Source organism: Alosa alosa, chromosome 6, assembly GCF_017589495.1.
Source record: "Alosa alosa isolate M-15738 ecotype Scorff River chromosome 6, AALO_Geno_1.1, whole genome shotgun sequence".
Lineage (NCBI taxonomy): Eukaryota > Metazoa > Chordata > Actinopteri > Clupeiformes > Clupeidae > Alosa > Alosa alosa.
This window is the reverse complement of record NC_063194.1, coordinates 35,866,185-35,872,351: the sequence shown is the minus strand read 5'-3', so window position 1 is coordinate 35,872,351 and position 6,167 is coordinate 35,866,185. Positions and strand designations below refer to the sequence as shown.

Here is a 6,167-nt window from a genome sequence, read left to right as displayed (position 1 = left end):
AAAAAGGTTTTCAAGGATGGTTTTTACCAGGAACATAAGAATGGGCCTCTTCCATCCAATGTGACGCAATTTACACAATATAAGCAATATATTAATGGTGGAACTTTGATTAATTTATCAGAGGGAGACAACTACATTCTGTTCAATGGAGACATTCATATAGTTAAAAATATTTTAAAAGACAAGGAAGCATCACATTTAGTCTGTCTTAAATTCCAAAACAAATCATCTTTTTTTACCTACCCCATTGATTCATCAAGTCTTAATATATCCTTTGTGAAACAACCCGGGCAGTCATTGACTATTGTCCCTCTTCAGACTGTTACAAAAGTCATTCTTTTACAATATAAGGATGGGTTTGTGGCATATCCTTTACTGCATACTGCTTAATTGAGCTTCAATTAGTGTATATAGTTTGTAACACTAGCTATGTTTGTTTGTTTGTTTGTTTGTTTGTTTTATACTGTAGATGTATTCAATTGTTGTTTTCACGGAAAAAAAATGAGACAGAGGTTATACCAAGTGACTGGCTGAGCATCGATAAAAAAAATTCCTTTTGGCCCCCATATAATACTACTAAATGTAGAAAAGCGGTTGAAAAAAATGAAACCCCTGATGAAGAATGGGAAGAATATATAACTGAATGGGTGGCTGAGTATGGTAAGTTATTGAGGAAGTTCCACAATGTTAAGAAATATAGAGAAATAACTATTCAAATCTATTGCTCAAAATTAAACATGCTCCTTGTGAGTTATGCCTATAAGCAGTTATTTTCAAATGTTCAGATAATAGGCTTAACAATGTTGTTTGTTTCTATATTTAGATTCCTATGAAAAAGCCCGAAGGAAGCTCGTGAAGTTCTGCAAAGGCAATGGTTTGGAGTCGACGGACGAGGACAGTGTGCGGAAAAGAGTGTATGTTTCCTCTGTTCTCTGTTCTTCTTTTATAGCCTGGCTGTGCTTATTTGCTACTAGTGTTCACTGCACCTTTAAAAATTTGATTACACTTAATGTGTCCAACAGACCATCATCGAAATATGTTGGATTTAGGTCTACATCAGCCCCTCCATCTGCAGCCTCAGGAAGACCTCCAGTTCAGGCCTCAACAAGTAGGCTCCACACAGGTAAACAGCACAGATGAAAACATGACATGTAAAGAAAACATACAGTGGTCAAGACTTTGGAATATCATGTATTGATTCTGTTTCTCACTGTTCCATATGCAGAGACAATGGAAAGACCAAAAAAGAAATTGTGCAATAATGGAGCCAAAAGCCAGACCTTGCCAGCCATACCACCATTTCCATTTCCACCATCAACACCAGAGACAGTCCCAGATCTAAGACAAGATGGTACATAGAACTATTCCAAATATTTTATAATAGTTTACTTGGAGCTTTTATTAATTACCTTTTTAGTCTATAAAAGGGATTAGAAACTCTTCAACAACTTCTTAACAATTAGCCTTAATATCCAATGTGCTTTGATTTACAACCACAGTTTAGATAATAAAAAAAAAGAACTTGGGACATCATGTAAAATGCTAAATAAAAACAGAATGTAATCATTTTCAAATTGAGTATGCAAAACAGTAGACACATGTTATATAAAGTTATATACTTTGTCTGTTTCAGAAAGAGAACTCCGACTCTTTCAGATGCTAGAGGAGATAAAAGGCCAAGTCAGACAAAAATTCTCTTCTGCTTCAGGCAATTTTGAGAAGAGAGAGTCACTGAAGTCAGCAGTTTTCCAGATTTTGAGTTTCTGTTACAAAATATTAATGATATAAAAAAATGGAGGACCGGCTTTCTGACAAGGAAACACGGCGCTCTCTGGTAAGTTCTGTTTATGTTGTGTATGTAAACCTATACTCTAGTTATTAGTAGTTCTCATAATCAATAAATACCATAAATAAGCCATTGAATAAATACATGAATAAATAGGAATACATACATAAATACAATAAATAGTTTTAAATAGTGTTGTTAAAAGGATTGTACGTGAGTGGTTCATCCGTTTCTTGGATACCGATAGTTTGATCTTCCTCCTTCGCTCTCATTTCAATTCTTTCAGTAAACTCAACTGTCTGAGTTATCCTAAATACTTCTTGAAATCACCTCTTGAACTCAACTCTACTACAGAATCACTAATGCCTTGTCCTAGTAGTGAAGCTTTGGAGGCACCAATTGTGAGCTTTCTTGCTATGCCACTTTTCTTCTGTTATGGGACTGTATGGTAGCCCATAGCACTGTGTAGTGCTTGTAGTTATGTTCCACCTTTTGACAAGCTTAATCATGTATGCACAACCATTTCACTTTAGAGGGAAAACATCTCATGAGTTTGGGTAGGACAACAACAACAGATATAATCTACAGGATCAGGCGTGAAACAATCAGCAATGATTTAGAGAAAAAGATATAATCTACAGGATCATGCGTGAAACTATCAGCAAAGATTTAGAGAAAAAGATATAATCTACAGGATCATGCGTGAAACAATCAGCAAAGATTTAGAGAAAAAGATATAATCTACAGGATCATGCGTGAAACTATCAGCAAAGATTTAGAGAAAAAGATATAATCTACAGGATCATGCGTGAAACAATCAGCAAAGATTTAGAGAAAAAGATATAATCTACAGGATCATGCGTGAAACAATCAGCAAAGATTTAGAGAAAAAGATATAATCTACAGGATCATCGCGGAAACAATCAGCAAAGATTTAGAGAAAAAGATATAATCTACAGGATCATGCGTGAAACAATCAGCAAAGATTTAGAGAAAAAGATATAATCTACAGGATCATGCGTGAAACAATCAGCAATGATTTAGCGAAAAAGATATAATCTACAGGATCATGCGTGAAACAATCAGCAATGATTTAGCGAAAAAGATATAATCTACAGGATCATGCGTGAAACAATCAGCAATGATTTAGAGAAAAAGATATAATCTACAGGATCATGCGTGAAACAATCAGCAATGATTTAGAGAAAAAAGATATAATCTACAGGATCATCGCGTGAAACAATCAGCAATGATTTAGCGAAAAAGATATAATCTACAGGATCATGCGTGAAACAATCAGCAATGATTTAGCGAAAAAGTTTAACTGGATGGGCAGGGGGCAGAAAAGTCCTTTTTCTGTGTTGCACCTGGCAAAAGTCATCATAGGTAGGCCTACAGCTCTTTTACAATTTCATTCAATGTTTATTCTACACAAATTCTGATTGGTAGCCTGCTGTACACATCCAGTATATTATCTACCCTACACAACAAAACTTCACGTCATGTTCTAAATCAGTGGTTTTTAAACTGATTTTAAGAGTAAAATATTATCCTTCACTCTCCATTCAATTCCCCCAAATTCCCCACGCAGATGCTGCCAAAAAACAAGGGGCCACCTTAATGGAGGCAGAAGAAAAGATAAAAACATGGCTGAAATACAGTGGTGACCGAAATGGAGGAAGAAAAAGGAGATCAGAAAAGGGGACAGATTTCAACAACCAATCAAAACATATTTGTAATTGCCTGTATGTCTGTATTGCTGACTTTTATTTGTCATCACAGTTGTGAAATAGTAAGTAGTTAACTTGAATTTCTTTCCTCATTTTAGAGAGGCAGACACATTCCCCATCACATCCTCCATCTGACATCAGCAGTGAATCCGAGGAAGTGTCTGAAATATCTGACATTGTAAGTTTTTAGTCATTAGTGCATAGTCCTAAATTGTTTTACCTTTTTGTCTCATCTTTTTTTTATCTAATGCCTCGAAATGAATAACTATTCGACAAGTGTGGAAATAAGTGACCTGAAGGCATTAACATCATTTGTACATAATTAAGAGAATGTTATGAAATAGGCCTCCATAGATTGTACATTGGCACCAGTTAATAAAATGATTGCTTGATTACACTTGGAAGACAACATTATTAATATTACACATTTCGTAATCTCTTGTTAGCCAAATTATCTGTATAATCTTCCTAATGCAGTGAAGTCTTATTTGAGCAAGCAAAACAAAATAATTTCTAAAAGTAATTTCTGTTATTTTATAGGAGCAGAACTGATTGATGACCCATCAACCCTTGAGGATCTCATCACATAAATGTTTATTATTAAATCAATATGTATTATTAAATGTATTTATTTTAACCCTTAATCTCGTGTTGGTATTATATCACTATTAAGATTACAAGTTCAGGGCAGATTGGTAAAATCATTGTGATCAAGTAAGTAATTTCTAAATTACTGTAATAACCATAAAGGTGGCCAAAATATCAAGATGAGTGTTCTGCTGAAATAAGCAGTCATCTTAAGGTTAGAACGTTGACATAGTGTTGTTAAGGTGTAATTTTTGAGGTAGGTATGCTATTTAAGTTGGCATATGGTTGAGTTGGGGTTGGCAAAAGGTCGGCAGTCGGTCTATGAAATGGTTGGCCCAACGTTAGAAAGGTAGGTTTCGGGTTGGCATAGCGTTGGTAAGGTGTATTTTGGGTTGGCTGGGTAGGCTTTTTAAGTTGGCATTTGGTTGGGTTAGGGTTGGCCAAAGGTCTGCTGATGGTCTAATTAAATGGTTGGGCCTACGTTGGGCCACCGGACAAAATGACGTTGGGCCACCGTCAGCAGCCAACGTTGGGCCAACACAACCACTGACCTTGGGCCAACGTTGGCCCAACGTCAGAATGCTACCTGGGAATGTTTTAGTATGAAATCCACGCAAGTCTTTGTACATGAGGCCCCAGGTCTGCAGACCTTAATGCAAGGAGTTGCTGCCATTTCATTGGCTGATAAGATATTTGCGTTAATAAGCAGTTAAACAAGTGTACCTAATAAAGTGACCTGTGAGTGTAAATGTCACTTAGAAATACTATATAACATTTCCCATTTCAGCTCAGATAAAAGCAGAGGATCACTTTGTCAGGCATTTCTTAATCTTCATCACTTATGGACCAGTCCCCATCATCTTCATCACTTGTAGACTTCATCACTTATGGACCCTAGTCCAGTCCAGTCCAGTCCAGTCAGTGACCCACAGCGACTGGGACAGCAAGTGGAACATTCATAGACAGTAAAAGAAATGGACGAACAGACTCCGTCGTTTTCAATGGGAGGGCACTGAGTCAAATAGAACGATTTTTCAGTTGGTCCCCCCCAGTACTGCGCAGACTCACACACTTAACCCGTGGCGTTAGCCATCGAACTGAATCTTGTAACTCATATGATAGATACACAGAAATTCTTCTCACACTTCCTTCGCCTTCAAAGTCATCAAAGTTAAACATTTATTTATGTATTATTATTAATATCATCTTCACAAGTGATACCAAGTCGTGTTAATGTTGAAGCTACCACACATGATCATCTTCAAAAAGTCATGCTAAAACAAAACAAAAAAGTTATAACAGTTAGCCTTGAAGCTAATCTTCTTTCCACTTTTCCGACCTACGGTCAATCCATCGAAAACCTCTGAAATGATTATCGTTTCTCGACATTCTTCTTACGGGAACCTAACATTACGTACGAGGTAGTCGAGTCTTGTTTTGCCTTTTATTGTTTATGTAGATTACACAGAAGCTACAATGTCGGCACAGGATATATGTTATATGAAGTTATGGTATTTCAAAAAAATCCTAAAATGAATGGGCTTCTATGGGGGTTAGCAGAGAAGTGGTCCCTCCAGCCTCCATTGATTCTTCTACTTCCGGGAATTCGCCTGCCCCCTTGGGAACGTTGTGGTTGGCCAGCAACACGGCCATTTTTAATCCTGCCGTGTCTACAAGAGAAAAGTTGAGCACCAGGGGGCAGCATTGTTCCATGTGTGAGTGTACTGAGAGAGGGAGGAGATGAGACCGTATGCACACACACACACACAACTATGCATGAGTGTGCCAGTCAGTCTGTCTGTATTTGTGTGTGTGTGCGTGTGTGATATGTGTTGAACTCATCAGGGCACTGAGAGAATCTCTTTAATTCCCCCAGTAAATCTCACACACTCTTCTCCCCCTCCCTCCAGCTCATACTCAAAACACACACTCATAAATCACCTTTATAGGACAGGCAGCCTCATCAGCGTGTGTGTCTGTGTGTGTGTGTGTGTGTATTTATGTGTGTGTTTTGGGGCAGACAGTCCTGGTCTGCTTTGCTAGTTAGTTTGCTACTTCAATCT

General features: G+C 37.3%; 1 long non-coding RNA gene across 1 annotated transcript; it reads left to right on the top strand.

The window, feature by feature from the left end:
* Positions 1-3,046: 3,046 nt before the first annotated feature.
* LOC125296661 lies at positions 3,047-4,160 on the top strand. Its single transcript, XR_007193823.1, has 4 exons — positions 3,047-3,172; positions 3,378-3,531; positions 3,615-3,694; positions 4,057-4,160. It is a non-coding gene; the product is annotated as an uncharacterized LOC125296661 (long non-coding RNA).
* Positions 4,161-6,167: the final 2,007 nt, after the last annotated feature.